Source organism: Gopherus flavomarginatus, assembly GCF_025201925.1.
Source record: "Gopherus flavomarginatus isolate rGopFla2 chromosome 13 unlocalized genomic scaffold, rGopFla2.mat.asm SUPER_13_unloc_1, whole genome shotgun sequence".
Lineage (NCBI taxonomy): Eukaryota > Metazoa > Chordata > Testudines > Testudinidae > Gopherus > Gopherus flavomarginatus.
In genome coordinates this window covers 4,616,849-4,636,795 of record NW_026114609.1, presented here as the reverse complement: position 1 = coordinate 4,636,795, position 19,947 = coordinate 4,616,849, and the positions used below count along the sequence as shown (strand labels likewise).

The window sequence follows — 19,947 nt, the reverse complement described above, 5'->3', positions numbered from 1 at the left end:
GTCTTTTCCAAAGAAATGCCTGGAGAGCCTTTTCTCATGTGACCACATGGCCTAATGGATAAGGCATCTCACTTCAGATCAGGCGATTGAGGGGTCGAGTCCCTTTGTAGTTGTGCTTGTGCCCTTTTACCATTGTGCTGAAAGTCCTGCTCCCTTTAGGGCTGGAACCTCTTCTTGGCTGCTCTGGCTTCAGCTAGAGCCCCAGGAAGGAGTTGGGGGTTGGGCGTCACAAAGGCTGGGGCAGGAGCCCCAGATGCTTCCAGTCTAGGCTTTGCCCTTCCTGACTTGCCAAAGAAAATGGGCGGCTGCCCGGGCTAGTGTATAGAGCAGTTTCCCTCTTCCAAATGTGCGCCTGTCCCTGTGCTTGAGGAGGTTTGTTAAATAGCACCTTCGGATCCTGGGTGTTTCTCTGCTTCTCGCCAGCTGGGGAAAAGCCTCTTGGGGTAAAATCTCCTGCCCCACTGCAAAAGTGAGCACCTTGAGTGGGAACAGACAGAGGCCCCACTGGGGGGGCTGGCCCTGCCTTCCTACCATCTCCTGATGTTGGCCACAGAGCATCAGCAGCCGCCCCGCATGCTGGTCTGCAGGTGGCCTTCAGGGATGTTTGGCATGGCAGGGAGCAGGCTGGCCGGGGGTCTTTGTCGCTGTCTGCTGGCCACACATAGGCATGGTCCTCCCCTCTCATGAACAGCCAGAGTTAGTCTGTGTTTGAAAGCAGAAACACAGGAGACTCAAGACAAGAGGGTGAGAAAGACTGAGAAAGGACCTATGAAGACAGCACACACTACAGGGACACTGCCCGGTTAAGGGATGTGGAGGCACCAAATTGCCCCATTTTTCCTGGTGCCCTACGCAGCTCCGTACTGCTCCAGCAGCCAGCCCGATCCCCCAGCTGTCTGAGCCAGCCAGGAAAGCTGCCCCTGCTCCACCTCTTCCACAAAGCCCCCACCCCTGCTCTGCCCCATGCCACCTCTTCCCACCCCTGCTCCACTCCATTCCCCCCCCCACTCCACCCCTTCCCCTGAGCTACATCCCAGTGGACTGCAGGAGGGATCAGGTGCACCCTGCACTCACTGGGCGGAGGGAAGTGGAACGACCTGGCCCCAGCCTGCTCTGCTCCACCAGCTCCCAGCCATACCACTGGTGAGTGCTGGGGGGCATTTCCACCCACCCCCCCAAGTTCCAAGGCTGATGGCAGAGTGCAGCAGTCTGGGGCGGGATCACGCCACTTCCCGCTGCCCCGTGAGTGTGGGGTCGGGCCTGCCCTGCAATTACCGGGCGGCAGGGAGTGGAGTGACCTGGCCCCAGCCTGCTTCGCTCTGCCAGCTCGGGCTGGGGGACGGGGGTGCTGTGTAGGGAACCAAAATGTCTAGGAACAAGCCTGAATAGATCATTTTTCCACAGGGACCGATGGCTGTTAGAATAGAGATATTCAGGCTGCCTATACAGGCCTAGACTTTAAGAACTTAGGTGTATTTTTATCACTTACCCAGTGACAGGGGTATAAAGCAAAGAACCAAAATCCCAGTCTGCCTGTGTCTGGGCCTTCTCTCCCTAGGAGAGTCTGAGCCCTTGTTCGTAGGCTAAGGCCTTTAGCTAAGCAGCAGGGGCAGCCATATGCTGGGAAGCGAACGGTCACATCCTCACCTCCCAAACCCGTCACACTGAACTAAGGTGGAGTTGGGCTGTTAGGATGACTCTCCTGTCCCGATAGTGCCCATCACCACCAGATAAAGAAACAGATCTTAAGGAGCAAAGAGTCCTGTGGCACCTTATAGACTAACAGACATATTGGAGCATGAGCTTTCGTGGGTGAATACCCACTTCATCGGATGCATGATCTTAAGGGAGCATCTGATCTGGCAAGAAATCCCTTCTCCACGGTTGTGGTTGTGAAACCGTCATTTCTGTAGTGTTTATCTTTATGGCCCCTGCTTTTCTATTGTCAGTCTGTCTGGTTCTCTAATTGTTTCTGTCTGCTGCAGAATTAATTTTGCTGGGTGTAAGTTAATTAGGGGAGTGGGATGTAATTGATTAGAGAATTCTGTTACAATAGGTTAGAATTGGTTAATTACATTTCAGTAAAATGATTGGTTAAGGTCTAGCTGAGAATATTACTGTATAAACTGGGGTCAAACAGGCAGTGGGCGTTGCTAACGGGAGGATGGGAATAGGGAATGGGGAACAGGGACACAGGCAAGGCTCTGCGGTGTTGGAGCTGGGAAGGGGGACATGGGGTAAACACTCTGCAGTGTCAGAGCTCATAGACTCAGAAGGGACCATTATGATCGTCTAGTCCAACCTCCTGCACAACACAGGCCACAGACTCTCTCCCACCCACTCCTGTAACAAACCCCTGACCTATGTCTGAGCTATTGAAGTCCTCAACTCGTTGTTTAAAGACTTCAAGGTGCAGAGAATCCTCCAGCAAGTGACCCGTGCCCTACGCTGCAGAGAAAGGTGAAACCCCCCCAGGGTCTCTGCCAATCTGCCCTGGAGGAAAATTCCTTCCTGACCCCAAATATGGTGATCAGCTAAACCCTGAGCATGTGGGCAAGACTCACCAGCCAGCATCCAGGAAAGAATTGTCTGTAGGGATGTGGGGTAAACGCTCTGTGGTGTCAGAGCTGGGAAGGGAACACAGGGGAACAGACTCTGTCCCTGTATAGACATCAGCCTGACTGGTGTGAAGGGCTTTGGAATCTGCTTGCTTGGAAACTAACCCCAGTAAACATCCCTTTGTCTGTGCTTCCGACTTCTGGTCTTTTGCTGCTTGCTGTCTGTGTGACAAGAGCCAGGGAAGTGGGCAGGGAAAGCCAAAGCCCTCTAACAATGGCTCCTTGCTCCTCTCCCTCCAGGCTCAGGGGTCAAGGATGGGCAGGACTCCAGGCTCTGCTGGAGGGATCCTGGCACAGGGGCTGGTGGGGCAGAAAGGATTGTAGATTCTGACCTGCACTCTGGAGAGGAGGTAATAAGTGAAGGGGCATTTTTGATTCCTACGCTGCTTCAACCTCCCCAGGGCTGGAATTCTACATTCCGTAGGGCCAAACAAGGGGGTAAAGCCATTTGGTTAATGAAAACCAGTGCTCCAGGTGAGGTTTGAACTCACAACCTCAGCATAGCTCCTCTCAGCACTGCCCTATAAGTACTGTGCACTAACCAATTGTGCCACTGGAGCAGCTGTTAAAAGCAAGTCTCTCAGTCCCCTAGGTTGATAAAGGCAAGGAGTCACCCCAAAACATTCTCAGTGGGATTAGGAGCTGGTATCAACAAGCATTGTACTTGGTGGGGTGGATTCTTCTTAAGGCTTCCAGGCACCATTTGACCCTTTTGTTCTTCCCTGTGTAATAACAGAGCTGACTGAGACTCACTGTAGAGTCTTGCTGCAGACCAACAGATCTGAAATCACTGATCACCAGCTCTAAGCATTAGTCCTGCTTTGGGACAGTATCTCTCATGCAAGAAACTGCCCAGTCTGCGCTAGCAGTGAGCCTCCCTCACTAACAGCTGAAATCAGGGAGAGCTGTGTGAAGTGCTGGGACCCCGGGGGTGCCTGAACAGGGGCGAACACCCCAGGACTTTTAAAAATGGGAGGGCTCTGCCTTGCCACTTTGTAATGACCGTAAGGTTGAGTGAGGGTGGGGAGGGGGCCGAGAGCAGCGAGCAGGAGGACGGGTCTTGGGGGAAGAGGCAGCGTAGGAGTGGAGGTGAGCTGGGGCAGGGGGCTGGGGAGTGCAGGGAGAGGGCTGCCCGCAGCAAGTAACGGGGGTGGGGGCATGCAGGGGAACTGCTCCCTGTCCCAGCTCACCTCTGCTCCGTCTTCTCCCCTGAGCACGCTGCCCCCGCTCTAATTCTCCTCCCCTCCCAGGCTTGCCGCACTAAACAGCTGATTAGCACAGCAAGTCTGGGAGGCAGGAGAAGTGGAGCGACGCCAGCGTGCTCAGAGGAGAAGGCAGAGCGGAGGTGAGCTGAGGTGGGGAGCTGCTGCAGGGGGGGCTGCCTGGCTCTTTGCCATGGCCCCCGCCCCTGCTACACCCCAGCCCTGCCCCCCCCCCGCACTCACTGCATGGTCCACTCCTCTGGCTCCCAGCCATGCTGCCGGCGAGTGCTGTGGGGCGGTTCCCCCCTCCCCCCAAACTTGGGAGCCAGAGGAGCAGAGCAGGCTGAGGCCCCAGGCCTGTGTGTGGGGAAGCAGAGGGGGGCTGGACCCAGGCCTCTGTGGGGGACAGGGGGCTGGCTACTTCCTGCAGGAAGTGGAGTGACCCGGCCCCAGCCTGCTATTGCACAATCCCCAGCCACGCTGCACAGCGTGCCCCGAGAGGGAGTGGGGGGCCAAGCAGATGATCCAGCACGAGGGGGTCATTCTCATTGGTAGCTGTCCAGTGGCAGTGAGTTCAACAGGCCTTGGCACATGCTGTGTGGGGCAGGAGGTCCTTGTATTTGGAGCAGTGGGAGTGAACTGCGTGCAGTTGTGTCTCTGATCACAACTGTGAATGTTATGGTGTGTGTGGGGGGGTTATTGTGAGTGTGGCTGGGGGTGTGATTGTTTCTCTCTTTGGAGGTTGGACTAACATGTCCCTCTGGGTGTGTTGTGTGTGAGTGTTCTTGGGATTGTGTGTGTGTGTGTGTGTGTGTGTGAGAGAGAGAGAGAGAGAGAGAGAGAGAGAGTGAGAGTGAGAGTGAGAGTCGCTGCAGAATACAAAATCCTGCAAAGCCATTTCCTACTGGTTAGCCCAGCAACACACTGATACAGTGTCACAGACGCACACACACACAGAGCAGGGCTCAGCAGAGGGCAGCAGGGACACACACGTCTCCCCTGGGCCAGCTTGGACAATTGTCCATCACTACTCTGCAGTGCTGGTGCCCCCACACGGGGGTGGGCAGTGACCCGGCAGAGGGGGCAGATGTGCTGGATCTGTAAAAGCAGCAAGGAGTCCTGTGGCACCTTATAGACCAACAGACGTATTGGAGCATGAGCTTTCGTGCGTGAATTCCCACTTCGTCGGCTAGATTCAGAAGGAAGCACTTTGGGAAAATCAGTCAAGGCCCTGAGCAGAGCTGGGACACAGACCCAGTGACCCCTGTACCACCCTGGGAGGGCAGTGGGGTTTAGTGGTCAGAGCAGGAAGGGGCTGAACACCAGAACCCCTAGAGCAGCCACCGATTGCGATCGTGGGTTGTTTTTTTTTCCCCGCCGCTTTGGGCGGCAAAAATCCAGCCCTCGCCCCAGCACGACACAGCCCCAGCACACATCATAGCACGTCACAGCCTGGGGCAGGGAGATATTGGGGGAGGGGATGAAGGGAAGGAGAGACCCAGCCCCATAGACCCATAGGGGCAGGAGATATTGGGGTCAGGAGGAGAGGACAGGGGGTTGGCAGAGACCCAGCCTGGAGTGCAGGGAAAATGAGGTGGGGTGGAGGGAGGTGGGGAACAGAAGAGACGTGTGGAGTGGTGAAATGTTGGTCCAGGGAAACTGAGTCAGTCCCAGGACATGCTGTGCAGGGGGGAGCACAGGAGCAGGGAGAGAGACCCAGCCCCACAGAGCCCAGGAGGGATATTGGGGGCAGGGGAGGGGATGGAGGGATGAGAGACCCAGGGCCATAGAACTCCCCTGGCTCCCAAGTTTGCGGGGAGAGGGGAACCACCCCACAGCACTTGCTGGTGGCATGGCTGGGAACCAGGGGAGTGGACCAGGCTGGGGCTGGGTCACTCCACTTACCATGCAGTGAGTGCAGGGGCAGGAGGGCGGGACTGGGGCGGAGCAGGGGCAGGGGCCATTGGGAAGAGCCAGGCAGCCCCTCCTGCAGCATCTCCCAGCCCCAGCTCCCCACTGCTCTGCCTTCTCCCCTGAGCACGCTGGCACTGCTCCACTTCTCCTGCCTCCCAGGCTTGCGGTGCCAATCAGCTGTTTAGTGCGACAAGCCTAGGAGGGGAGGAGAATTAGAGCGGGGGCGGCGTGCTCAGGGGAGAAAACAGAACAGAGGTGAGCTGGGACAGGAAGCGGTTCCTCTGCACGCCCCCGCCCTTGTTACTTGCTGCGGGAAGCCCTCTCCCCGCACACCCCCAAACCCCCTCCCCAGCTCACCTCCTCTCCACTGCCTCATCTGAGTGTGGCTTTTGGTTCCCCCAACCACTTGGCACCCTAGGCAGCCGACTAGTTCGCCTAGTGGTTGCACCGGTCCTGGACACTGCCTATCAGCAGGATTCCTTCTCCTCCTCCTCAGTAAGATTAAATCTCCGCACCTAGACAGCTGGTGCATCTGCTGCACCACAGTCCCCCATGCCTGAGCCTCCCTGCCAAAGCCCTGCACCCGGCTCCAGAGAATTAAGTCTCACATCTCACTGGGAACTCCACTTCTTGTGCTCAGAGAGTCTCGGCCCCCCTCAGTAGCTGACCTGAGAAACACAGTGTCTGCAAAATCAGCAAAGAGTTGTGTGGCACTTTATAGACTAACAGTCATATTGGAGCATGAGCTTTCGTGGGTGAATCCCCACTTCGTTGGATGCATCAGTGTTTTCCTTTTCCAAAGAAGTGCCTGGAGGGCCTTTTTTCATGTGACCCCATGGCCTAATGGATAAGGCTTCTGATTTCGGATCAGGGGATTGAGAGTTTGAGTCCCTTCGTGGTTGTGCTTGTGCAGCTTTACCTTTGGGCTAAAAGTCCTGCTTCCTTCAGGGCTGAAATCTCTTCTTGGCTGCTCAGGCCAATGCTCTGACTGCAGCTAGAGCCCTGGGAAGGAGTTGGGGGGAATGGACATCACAAAGGCTGGGGCAGGAGCCCCAGGTGCTTCCAGTCTAGCCTTTGCCATTCCTGACTTGCCAAAGAAAATGGGCGGCTGCCCGGGCTAGTGAGTAGAGCAGTTTCCCTCTTCCAAATGTGCGCCAGCCCCTGTGCTTGAGGTGGTTTGCTACATGGAGCCTGGGTGTTTCTCTGCTTCTCGCCAGCTGGAGAAAAGCCTCTTGGGGTAAAATCTCCTGCCCCATGGCAAAAGTGAGCACCTTGAGTGGGAATGGTAAGAGGCCCCACCAGGGGGGCTGGCCCTGCTTTCCTACCATCTTCGATAACGACCACAGAGCATCAGCAGCTGCCTCACATGCTGGGCTGTGGGTGGCCTTCAGTGGGTGTTTGGCACAGCAGGGAGCAGGCTGGCTGAGTGTTTTTGTGCCTGTCTGAAGGCCACACATAGGCATGGTCCTGCCCTCCTCTTGCCCTGTCCTCGGTTGTTGTGTGGCTTTTAAGCCTTCCCTTGGAGCTGTCAGCGCCAACCGCCTCTGCTCTAGGTGCCCAGAGGAGAAGAGGTTTGCTGGGCTCCAGCCTGGGAAGCCTGGCCCTGGCACTCCTTCCTTGAAATGCCATGTGGGCAAGAGGAAGAGCTGCAGCTACAGGGACCAAAGTTGTGGACATCAGATGAAGCAGCAAGAAACCCAACCATCAGGTCAACCCGCAGGAATCTCTAGCCAGACTGTTAAGTTCTAGGACCCCACCCTATAGCGGCCAGCTGGACCAAAGAACTATCTCCAATGGGCATCAGTGACCCATGAGGAGGAGAAAAAAGCCTTGGTGAAGTTCACCCAGGTTGAAGGTAACTATACACATTGAGCTCCAAGGCTTTGCAGCAAACTACAATATCTGTAGGAGGTCCCAATGAGATTTGAACTCAGATTTCAGGCTTCAAAGTCCTGAGTGCTGCCCATTACTCCATGGAACCTGCTCCCATTTTGTTTTCTAGACCCCCATGTCTCTCGGCTGGCTGGTTTGCACTCTGCACTTATTGCTTCCCACCAGCGGCTTCCTCTTGCAGGACACTCTCTCCTTCTCCAGCGACTGTGGTCCTGCACTATGGGATCAGTGGATCCTCCCCTGAGTCCCCACATCCCCCTACTTGGTCTCCATTCCCTGTAGGCTGCAAAAATGTCAGGGGAGGCAACCCCTCCCTTCACTCGGTGCTCCCGCTCATATCGGCCAGCTGCAGCCTCATCTCCTGGAACTCGGGCAGCTGTCACTTGATCCGGTTGTACAGTCACAGGATGACTGGCTCCCCAGCCTGGATGCACTTGTGGAAATCCCACAGGCAACACTACAGGACTTGGCACCATTGGTTTCTTTGATATTGTGGTGTTTGCCTGACTGCTGGAACAAAGCTGCCAACTCCTCCCTCACCGACTCCCGTCAATCCCTCTGGTTGCCATAGAACCCTCTGATGCTTTCCCGTTCTGCCAACAACACCAGGCTTTGCCCCCCTGCTCCTTTATCTTGCAAGCTCTGGATGTTCAGCTTCCAATATCCTCTGCCCTGGGTCAGGGACAGGGGCAGCTCCAGGCACCAGTGCAGCAAGCGCATGCCTGGGACGGCAAGCTGCAGAGAACGGCCTGCCCGTCACTGTGAGGGTGGCAGTCAGGCTGCCTTCAGCAGCATGCCTGCAGGAGGTCCTCTAGTAACGCAGATGTGGCCTCTCTCCTGATTCCTGAGGAAAGGAACCTTTCCAGGAAATGGCCATGGATTCTAGGAATCCTCATGTGGCTGGTGGAGAAGTACCAGGAATCATTTGGCTCCTGGCACACAAGGCAACTTAAAACTGGGTGCTTGGACAAGGGCTTGAACCCTGGATCCTCAGATTAAAACCTTGATGTGTTACCAACTGAGCTAGTTGAGATCATCTTCACCATTCACCACAAGAGCGAGCAGGTAGGCAAAAGAGAGGCAAAAAATGTCCCCAGAACCCCTCCACTTTTTCTGCACTGCCACTGACTGTCAGCAGGATTCCTCCTCCTCATCCCTTCTGTGCCTCAGTGTGACTAAATTTCCACACCTAGACAGCCGGTCCGTCCACTGCACCCCAATCCCCCATGCCTGAGCCTCCCTTCCAAAGCCCTGCACCTGGCTCCATAGAATTAAGTCTCACGTGTCGCTGGGAACTCTACTTCTTGTGCCCAGAGAGTCTCAGCCCCCCTCAGTAGATGACCTGAGAAACACAGTGTCTGCCTTTTCCAAAGAAGTGCTTGGAGGGTCTTTTCTTATGTTACCATGTGGCCTAATGGATAAGACGTCTGAGGGTGGATCAGAAGATTGAGGGTTTGAGTCCCTTGGTGGTTGTGTTTCTGCAGTTTTACTATTGTGCTGAACGTCCTGCTCCCTTCAGGGCTGGAACCTCTTCTTGGCTGCTCAGGCCAATGCTCTGGCTTCAGCTAGAGCTAGAGCCCTGGGAAGGAGCTGGGGGTTGGGTGTCACAAAGGCTGGGACATGAGACCCAGGTGCTTCCAGTCTAGCCTTTGCCCTTCCTGACTTACCAAAGAAAGTGGGCGGCTGCCTGGGCTAGGGTGTGCACCTGTCCCTGTGCTGGAGGGTACTTGCTACATAGCGTCTTAGGAGCCTGGGTGTTTCTCTGCTTCTTGCCAGCTTGGGAAAAGCCTCTTGGGGTAAAATCTCCTGCCCCACAGCAAAAGTGAGCACCTTGAGTGGGACCAGTCAGAGGCCACACCATGGGGGCTGGTCCTGACCCTGCTTTCCTACTATCTTCTGATGTTGGCCACAGAGCATCAGCAGCCACCCTGCATGCTGGTGACCTTCAGTGCGTGTTCGGCATGGCAGGGAGCAGCCTGGCTGGGTGTTTTTGTGCCTGTCTGAAGGCCACACCTAGATATGGTCCTGCCCTCAGTTGCTCTGTGGCTTTTAAGCCTTCCCTTGGTGCTGTCAGCACCAGCTGCCCAGAGGAGGAGATGTGTGTGGGGTCACTTTTACAGATGCCCCTTCCCTGGTACTGCTCTTGCTCAGCTGCACAGAGGAGTTTTCATCCCCAACCCCTGCTTAGCAGCCCTCTGGCACCATTCCTGAGGGCTGCCCTGCCTCACTTTCTTCCCACCATGTTGGGAAAGACAACTCTCATCATTAAAGGTCAGATGGGCCAACTAGGGGCAAGTAAGCCCCTTCTGTGTTTTCCTACTGCAGATCCCAAGGTCAGGAACTCACCTTGGGTGGAGGGACTGCTGTGCTCCCAGAGGGCAAGCCATCTCTGCACAAAGCATAATGACAGAGCTTGCCAAAGCCCAGGATTGAACCAGGGACCTTTAGATCTTCAGTCTAACACTCTCCCAACTGAGCTACTGGAACAGCAACTGCTGCCTCACCCTTGGCTCCAGGCTGTGAGAAATGCTCATTGCCTGGCTGCATGGGCGGATGTTGCTCCATGCTCTGGAGAGTGTGTGTATTGGTCTTTCAACCCCTCGTCTTCAATGAGGCAGTCTGGTAAGGTCCCAAGTGTCCCCTCCGGCCTGGCAGCTGACAGTCTGTGCAGACATCAACCCCCCTGCCAGCCCCACAGGCAGCAGCAGCGCCAGACCCCCCCCAGCACCACAGGGGCACTCAATGCACTTTCTGTGGGGAAATGGCTCCTTAGTGTCCAGTTGCTAGAGTGAGAGTCAGGACAGAGCAGTGTCTGGCTCACCTTGGGGGAGAGAAGAGACCTGATGAGTGCGGATCTCCCTCAGCCTCCCCCGCAATGCTGGTCAGTTGTATTGTCACTGTGACAGTCAGTGCTTCCCATCAGGGCCGGCCCTAGAGGGGTCAGGGACAAATCCCATGGAGTCACTGACTTAGCTCCTTTCACACACTAGAGAGAGGAGCAGAACCAGGGCTATGGCTGATCTATGGGGCACTAGGTGAGTGGCAGAGGCTACAGGCACTGAGAGTTTTCTTGACACCTCAGGGACACAGTGTGAGGTGGTGTCCCAGGCATCTCTATGAAAGGAGCAGAAGAGGATTTACTTGGGGTGGGGAGAGACTTGAGAGTGTCTCAGGGGGTTGTACACAGGGAATTACCCAGATAAGATACTGGCTAAAACACGGGCCTCGCTGTGAGCAGGATTTGAACCAGCGCAGGGGAACCCTATTAGATTTTAACTCTAACACCTTAACCACTTAGCCATCAAAGCTGAAGCATAAAGGTGCCTCAATGCCAGAGAAACTGGTAAAGAATCACAATGACCAGGTGTGAAGTCATCTGAACTACAGAATTCCCACCCCAAACCTGGCTCCCAAAGCACAGGGGGGATTTGGGTTTGTTCTCTTTCCTTAGCCATGTTCAGTCGCACAGAGAGCGCGTTTTAAAGTCTCCCCTCCCACAGAGCGGGAATAGGAAATGATTCTCAACTTGAAGCCTGATGTGAATGAGGATGTCTGGACCACAGGGCTAGGGACTGACCTTTGCTATAGAAACCAGTGACATATGGAACCAGGCTAAGGAAAATGTTGCCTGGAATCAATAACTCGATTAGCAGCAGTATTGTGCAGAGAAATGTCTCACAAGAGGAGACAGCACATTGGTGGTTTGGTAGCAGAAGTCACAGCTACAGCAGGGGAGGTCTAGCTTTGGTTTCTGGCCAACAGAGGAAGGAGTTTTATTATCTCCAAATTTCAGTAGAAAAATTCAGACCCAAACTGTGTGTGGTGGGAGTTTCTCTGGTTTCGTTTGTTTTTCTCATTTGAAATGTCCTTGATCATTTTTCTGGGAAAACTATTTGGACAACGCAAAGTAAGAGTTAGAACAATTACAAATCTCCATGGGAGTAAAGGGGGTCTCTCAGCACCAGGGGAGGGGTGGAGATTTTCATGGAAGGGAGTTGAGGAGATAAATGAGAGGCTTTTGCTCCAGCAAAGGGAGCGGCTTGGCAGTTTCATTTTTACCAAGTGAATCCCCCCAAACACACACACACTGCTTCCCTGCTGCTGCTGCCCCAGCTCAAATCTCACTGACACCCCCAGCATGTGACCTACAACTTCCTCCTGACAAACCCTTATCTATCAGAGACAAAATCCCCTCATCTTCCCCTTCTCCCAGCTCAGCCCTCTGCCCCCAGAGCCCAGGACAACCCAGACATAGCCATGCTGGGGGGTCGGGCTTAATCTTCAAGGTCGAGCGAAAAACCTTCACCTGGGGACGTTTCGCTCCCTTCGCACCTCGGCCCAAGCGGCAAGGGAGAAACGGACGAGACACGCCGGCTGGAAGACACCTCTCTCCCACTTCTCTATAGCCTTCTGTGATGTTATTAATATGAACTGGGACCGTAGAGATCATTGTTGCCACCACTGTTATATGTGGGCAGCAAATATTGTGCAAAGATTGTCATGTGAGGTGTCTATGAAAAGGTTATGATTTGCTGGTTATAATTATGCTGGCTGTATGTGTGTTCCATTTTTGTGTTTGAAGTTATGAATATGGGCTATGTACTTGTATCTCAAATGTATTTGATTCCAAGTAGCCTCGGTGTCATCAGCCCCCAACTCCTTCAGGAGTCCATAGCAAAGAGACCCCTCCACCCACAATCCTGGACTCCCTGGGAGGTGCCTCCCATACTCCCCCCCCAACCCAATGGCGCATCAAGGATTAAAGTGGCAGCATCTAGTGTCAGTGGGGTTCAGTGGCTCAGGCCAGACACCTGAGCTGGGGACCCACCCCCATAGCACTGCTCGATGGCCTGGGCCCGGAGTGTTCACAGCCCCTTCCTTACCCCTCCGAGCCCAGCCAGGCTCCTCACCTGGAATAAAGCAGAAGCGACCGTCAGCCTCGCTGCTGTCCAAGTTCCAGGCGCTGCTGTTGTCCCACAGGAAGCGGGCCGAGCTGCTGGGGCTGGGAGAGGGATCTTCCACCTCCTGCCCTGGGAAGGCTGGAAGGTCCCCACTGACCGCGCAGGGCGATGCCTCCTGCTGGAAATCGGGGCTGGACTCCTGGGGCAACTGCTGCCCACACAACAAGCCCCGGAACCACCCTGCCCGGTTCCGCTCCTGGGCTGGGTCCTGCCTGCCCAGCTGCATCCTGGCCCAGCTCCATTTTGGTCTTGATGGTGCCTCTCCCACCTAGGCGCCTGCACCGGGAGCAGGTTTCCTCTTCCAGAAGGCTGGGCACTTCCACCTCCTGGCCCGGCCGAGAGCTCCTTCCCCACCATTGGGGACGGTGGGGCCGCTCCGCTCCTGGGGAAGATGGCAGCTGCTTCCCACAGGCTCTGGGGCCGCCTGCAGAGCCTTCTTCCTGAACGTCCTCAGGAGCCTGGCCATCCTGGAACCGAGCGGGGAGCAGACGTGAGTCTGGGGTCAAGGCAGCCTCTCACTAACCAACTTGTTTGGTCTCTCCCCATCCCTGCTCCAGCCAGAGCAGCTCCTCCCCCCCCCCACAGGGGTGCAGGGAGTGCAAGCTACACACACTGGCAGGAGATTATTCCATGATCTGCTCCCCCTCAACCTTCCCCCTCATGATCCCTGGGGCTGCAAGAACTGGGTAGTCTCGTCCTTTTCAAGCACTGGGGTCAATCACAAAGACTACTGGTCACTTTGGACAAGCAGCTCCCTCCTGCCAGCCCAGGAAACACTCACACTTCCTCCCACCCATCCCCCGCCCAGGCTAGAGAAGGAACAGAACTCAGGAGTCCAGACTTCTCCTGGGAAACCATTCCCCACTTCAAAGTCCCTAGACATAGCAAGGCCAGGGCCCCTTCGTTTCCCATTGATTTCCATGCTCAGCAGCTCACCGGGTCTGGCCCAGCTCAGAGACTCTCAGCCTGGGGAACAGTCTCCCACGAGGGAAGGGCTGGGAGCCCCTTGCTGGGACCTTGCCAAACACGCTGGAGACGGCTCTGGAGAAGCCCCTCCCCAGTCTGAGAGTGAGGGGCTCCTGGGGGCTGTTTGCAAATCTAATGTCCTTTGGGAGAGATTCTCTCCCCCTCTTTCTGCCTCTCCCCAGACAGACAGGGGATGCCACCATGGAGCCCTAATGCCACTCACTTGCTCTGGTGATGAAGCGATGGATGGAAGATGTTCAATGTCATCCCTCGCCCTTCTCCTCACTCTCCAAGCCCAAGACAGGCTGGAGAGGAGGGTGGTGACCTGAGGAGTTACCCTGCCCAGCCAGCAGGCAGGGTGATGACACTGGGTGATCAGCTGCCTGTGAAAACAAGAGTCTGTCTTATTGCCAGGGAAAGGAGAAACTTGGCCAGCATCAGGGGGTGCAGAACATCACCCTAGTGCAGGGGTGACAGCACCTCCGGGATCCTGAAATCCCAGCACTTTACACACCTTCCTGGAGCCTCCCAATCCCCCTGGGCTGTTGAGACTGCGACCCCAAACCCTACTGATGAGAAACAAGCCAGGGGAGGGGAAGCTACTGACTCAGGGTCACACCAAGTGTCAGAAGTATGGATGGGACCCAGCAGTCCTTCTTTCCAGGCCCCTTTGCTAGCCACTGCTGCACACTCCCTCTCACAGCAGGAAATTGCAAGCAGGCCCTCATGGCCGCTCCCCCTGCCTTTGAGAGGGAGTGTGCTTCGCTGGAGACACTGGACCAGCGGACTGGGAGTCAGGACTCCTGAGTTCCATTGATGGGATTTCATACTTTCCCGCTATTGAAAAGTGCTGGGAGAATCTCCCAGACAACGCTGTTCTGACAGTGCTAATCAGCATCTGACCATTCAAGGGCGGAGCGCACTGCCCAGGAGGAGGAGGAGTGTTTGGCTCTGGGGTTTCACTTCATCCCAGTCTAGAGAGAGGGGCCCAGCCATGGAGTTTGGCTCAAGAAGACCAATTCTCCAGTTTGTTAAGGGCATTTTGAATTCCAGTCCTGTGATCCAAAGTGCTTGGTGTCATTTGCAAATTTTAGAAGCATGTTCTCCACTCCATTTTCCAAATCAGTAATGAAAATATTGAATAGTACCAGACCCCGGACTGATCCCTGCCAGACCCAACAGGTACACCCTCTCTGTTGGACAGCCAGACATGGAGAAGGGCTCTTGGAGTCTGGGCTTTCAACCAGCTCTGCACCCACATCACACTGATTGCATCTAGACCACATTTCCCTCGTTTGCTTGTTAGACTGTCCTACGGGACTGCGTCAAAAGCCTTAGTAACACCGAGCTAGATTCCATCTACTGTTTACCCACCTCCACTAGGCCCGGAACCCTGCCGAAGAAGGAAAGAGGATTGGTTTGGAATGATTTGTTCTTGACAAATCCATGCTCACTAGTCCTAAGAACCAAACTATCCTGTTGGTGCTGCTGACAAACTGATAGTTTAAGAATGTACTCCAGTATCTCTCCAGCTATGGAAGTGAGGCGAGCTAGTAAGTCTCAGAGTTCTCTTTGTTCCCTTTTAAAGATAGGTCCTGTCTTGTTGAAGGGTGGGAAGATGTTCTTCTTCAGGGATCTCAGACGAGAACTGGAGCACAAAACCTGGTTTGTTAAGGCCACAAAAACAGAGGCAGGAATCTCTTCTCTCCTCCTGGGAAAGAACCCCAGGTACTTGAGAGATAGGGACACACACCCATGAATGGGCTTTAAAAAAGGCAGTGGTTAAAAAGTTTTGCCCCAACCATTTCTTGTTTCCACAGACTAGACATTTTAGCAAACTTTAGAATTCCTTGGTGCTAAACACCGTGAAACTCCCCTTTCTCCTTCACAGAGGGTTTTAACGCCACTTATCTCACTCAGGCTAAGGACTGCCCAGAGTTCGAGAACTGTCCCTGTTCCCATTGGACAGATGGGGAGGAGCCTGAGTTCCAGAGAAGAGAAGTGACCTACCCAAGGGCCTACACAGCAAGGCGGTGGCAGAGCCAGAAAGAGAAGCCTCAGGTCCTGACTCCTGTTCTAACAACCAGCAAACCCCACTGTCCCCAGAGGACAGGGATAGAGCTCAGGAATTGAGATAGGTGGAGAAATTTAATTGAAACCATTTCTATCAGAAAATTCCATTCAGACTAAACCACTTTCTTTCTTGAAATCAAAATAAATGGGATGAAAGTTCTTTGCAAAAATATTTTGTTGCAAAACAAAAGCATCTCCTGTTTGTCAGAGTGTGTTAAATTGCCTCGTTGCACACAAAGAGGAGACACTTAGATTACAAACATGAGTTAAGATGTTTCACTCTGAGCTAAGTAGTTGCTGCTCTTAACAATTTCAAAATGAAAAAATACAAATAAAAGAGACTATTTCAGCTATTCTATTATGTCATAATCTGCTCTGAGTAAACGTGATAGGACACCTCATATTATGCACTACTCCTAGTGACACTCTTCAATGGATCCCCATCCTCCACCCACTGTGAGGTAGGTAGGAGCGGATCATTACTATCCCTACTTGAAAGAGGGAGAAGCTAAGGCTGAGAAAGGAGAATTGACTTGTCTTAGGTCACACAGCCAGCCAGTGGCAGAGTTGGGAGTAGGACCCAAGAGCCCTGATGTTCAAACTAACCATCGGATCTTGAATTTCAGACATTGAATGACCTGAATAAAGTGCTCTCAGATGAGCTCCAGATCAACAACAGTGCACAGTAATTATTCAGCAAGTATTTGAGGAGAACTGCAATGTTAGAGAGAATCGTGAACTGCTCAGAGACTATTAATGCACTGAAGCAGCAGAATTCATCAAATATATAACTGGTTCTGACTTATTTCCTTGGTCTTCAAAGAGAGCAACAAGGACCTGAGTCTCCTCCCTGTCAATAACCCCCTGCTCAGCCAATCAGGGTAGAGACTGAGAACAGGAGGCCGAGGGTTTTCACCAGAGAGCCCAAAGGATGGCCCAAGTCACCGGTGGGGATCACTGCCCAAGCACTATTTCAGCTCCACATTTCTGGGTGGACCTCCCACAGTGTGTGCTGCCGAGCACTCCCCCACAACACACACACACAGACACACACACACACCGCTCCTGGTGTTGGGAGGGGAACAGCTGAAAGTACAAAAGAAGAAAGAGACAAAGAGAAAGGAGGGAGGGATGGATGGAGGAAAAGGTGAAATAAAAAGGACAAACCCTAATGTCCCCAGTGATTCTAAAGGACAAAATCCCAGGTGCAGAATAAAATTCTGCATCCTTAAACTTGTATTTTCCATGCCTAGATTTCAACTGTCAACAGAGAGATCAGACTGAACAGGTTTTAAACCTCGAGGAGGCTCTTACCTTCTAAACAGGGACATCTGTTTTCTAGTAAAATCACAAAAAGGGAAGGAGAAAACTCAAAAGAGGTTCCTCCTGGCGCTCACATCCGTGAACATGAATATTCTCTCAGTCCTCAAAGAGAGACTTGGAGAAGGAGACTTGCTGATGCAAAGCTGCAGGGGTCTCTGAGGTTTCCCCGGCCCTTCGCCCCTGTCCTGCCTGGCTGATGTTGCATCTTTCTGTGAGGTCACCACCTCCCCACCACCTTTGACCAATAGTGTGAGGTCCTGCAAAAGGCCTTTGTGATGTCACTGCCATACCCCTCCCTTGCTGTGATAATGTCCTGCCCCGGCCCAGGCACTTTGGAGGTTTGTGCTACTCCCTGTGGATCACCCCACTCAAGGAGAATTCGTTCTAGGAAGCAAGCCGGCTAGACAGTAGTACATCAGGTGCTGCTCCCAGCGCTATACTCAGTTTTTCAGAAATTAGTCAACTTTATGGCCAGAAGAGACCATTAGAGCATCTAATCTGACCCCCTGCATATCGCAGGCCTCCTGTATGACACAATAGCTACTTTGGGGGCAATCACATTCCACAAAGGCATCTAGTTTTCATTAAAAGACATCAGGGGATGGCAAATCCACCACTTTCCTTGGTAGCTTGTTCCTGTGGTGAATCATCCTCACTGTTGCATATTTGTGTCTTATTTGTAATATGAATTTGTCTCTTTTCACCTTCCAGCCATTGGGTCTTGTTATGACTTTCTCTGCTAGACTAAAGAGCCCTTTCATACCCAATCTTTTCTCTCCATTAAGGCCCTTCAACACTTCAATGAAGTCACCTTTCAATCTTCTTTTGATAAGCTAAACAGGTTGAGCTCGTTCAATAGCTCACTAGAAGGCATTTTTCTCCAGCCCTCAGAACATTTGTTGGCTCTTTGCTCATCAGAATCCTGAACCCCAACTGGATGTGGTTCTTGTTCTTCTGCATAACATAGCTCCTAGAGAAGAGGGATCTGCAAATGCACATTCATATGATACCTTTGTTTAATTGATGAAAACATAAACTAGACACTAAGAGGATTGGAACTGATTTCCGCTGATGGACAGCTTCGCTAGGTTTTTATGCATTTGGACAGTGAAATGTTGAATGTTTACATTCATATCTAAGCCCCTCCCCCTGTATAGTGGAGCTCCTGAACATAATGGAGAATGGAAATGAAAATGTTTTCCTTTTTTTAAAAAAAAAGAAAGAAAGTTATAGAAGAACACTGGGGTTTGAAGTGAGGACCAGCATGAGCTGCAAACAAACACTCTACCACTGAGCTTATACCCCCATGACAATAGGTGCATGGAATCGTGATCTCCAGGACTTTGAAGGACAAACCCTGCTTCATCGACGTCCTTTACCATTCCCAGACCACAGATGGTTTTAAAAATGGGGTTTTATTAAACTTCTTAAATGTGGTAAACACCACAACTTGCACACCCACCGATATAGCTTCTCCTACTGACATAGCTGCCACCTCTTGGGGAAGTGAATCAACTACACGCACAGGAAAACTCCCTCCCCTCAGCATAGAGCAGTGATTCTCAAACTATGTCAGGACCCCAATGTGAGATGTGACCCTGTTTTAATGGGGTTTCCAGAGCTGGCATTAGACTTGTTGGTGCCTGGGGCTGAAGCCAAAAGTCTGAGTCCCACCACCCAGGGCTGAATCCCTCAAGCTCTGGTTTTCGCCCTCCCCCAACTGGGGCAGGGCTCAGGCTTTGTCTCCTCTGCCTCTGCTCAGTGTGGAGGGGCTTGGTCCCTCTTTCCAGGGCCATGTAGTAAGGTGTTTTTCAGCAGAAGGGGGTTGTAGTGAAAGGAAGTTTGAGAAACCCTGGCAAAGAGCCTCTGAATATGTCTAGACTTGGCTCCCTGTGGCACCATGGGTTATCAGACACTGAAAATACAGCCATGCAGACACCACACACCAACCTTGCCTGGCAGGCAAGAATCAAACCTCCACAGAGAGATGCCTGTTGTTTTTTAACCCAGCTCCCTAAGCACTCAGCCACAACCACTTAACAAAGGGGCTTTTCTACACTGTGGTTCTGGTCTCACTGAAGAGTCATTTCCAATTGTTTGCTGGACCAGCATTAGGGGAAATGGTGCCCTGGGCAAAACTTGTACTTTGGCACTTCCCCATTGCCCCTGAATGATTCCCACTCCCCCTGTACTGCTAGCTCCTGCACGCCCAACCCTTGCACCTCCTTCACCCCTAATCTTGCCCCCTCCTGTGCCCCCTTTGTCCTTAACTCCCTGTGCCACCAGCCATTGCCCCTCTTCTGCAGCCCCTTCACATGGTTCCAGTGCTGGGGGCCCTGCACTTGTTCTCCCTTTCCCTGGGCTATGGCATCACTAGCCCTGCTTAGTGTGTAGTGTTCAGTGGTTCCCAAAATGTGGGGCATGACTCCTAGTGGGACACAGAGAAACATTCTTGGGGGCACCTGAGGGCCTGAGCCAGCCCCCACGGAGGAAGCACCATTCAGCCTCACTCTGTCCCAGCTCTTCCCCAACCCCACCCTTATCCTGGGGCTCTGGCTTCCCGCTTGGCCTTGACCCCCTTACCCATCTGCACCCCTCTCCCCAGCAAGCCACAGCCCCACTCCCAGCCTTGATTCTTGAACGCGGCTTCCAAGGGTCCACAGCCATGGATAAGAGGGCACAGTGTGAAATGTTTGGGGACCACTGGTTTAGGGTGATGTCCTCAATCACTTCTACAAAGTCCAATAAAAGCTATTCCTCATCCACCAACCCCTCCATCAGAACGGACTAGGTATGTTCTGCTGCCCTTCACTCATACAGGAAGGATAATAACATTTCATTCCATTCAATCCTAAAGTGATTTGTAACCCACCACCAGCCAAAACTGGTCATTTTGGGAAAGCAGCCCTATGATGCTGAATACCTAAGCAGAGTAGGTGTATCTGTGCAAACACGGTCAGTTCCTGAAGTCTTTCCCCCAGCTCCTCACTAGATGTG

At 53.2% G+C, this 19,947-nt stretch overlaps 1 long non-coding RNA gene and 2 other non-coding genes across 3 annotated transcripts in view; 1 reads left to right on the top strand and 2 right to left on the bottom strand.

The window, feature by feature from the left end:
* LOC127041003 (uncharacterized) overlaps window positions 1–19,947 on the top strand; it is a 192,378-nt gene that overhangs the window by 31,964 nt on the left and 140,467 nt on the right. The window lies entirely within an intron of this gene.
* Window positions 3,085–3,178, bottom strand: TRNAI-UAU (transfer RNA isoleucine (anticodon UAU)). Its single transcript has 2 exons — window positions 3,141–3,178; window positions 3,085–3,120 (listed from the first exon to the last, which is right to left on the bottom strand). It is a non-coding gene; the product is annotated as a tRNA-Ile (tRNA).
* On the bottom strand, window positions 10,854–10,935 carry TRNAL-UAA (transfer RNA leucine (anticodon UAA)). The gene has a single exon. It is a non-coding gene; the product is annotated as a tRNA-Leu (tRNA).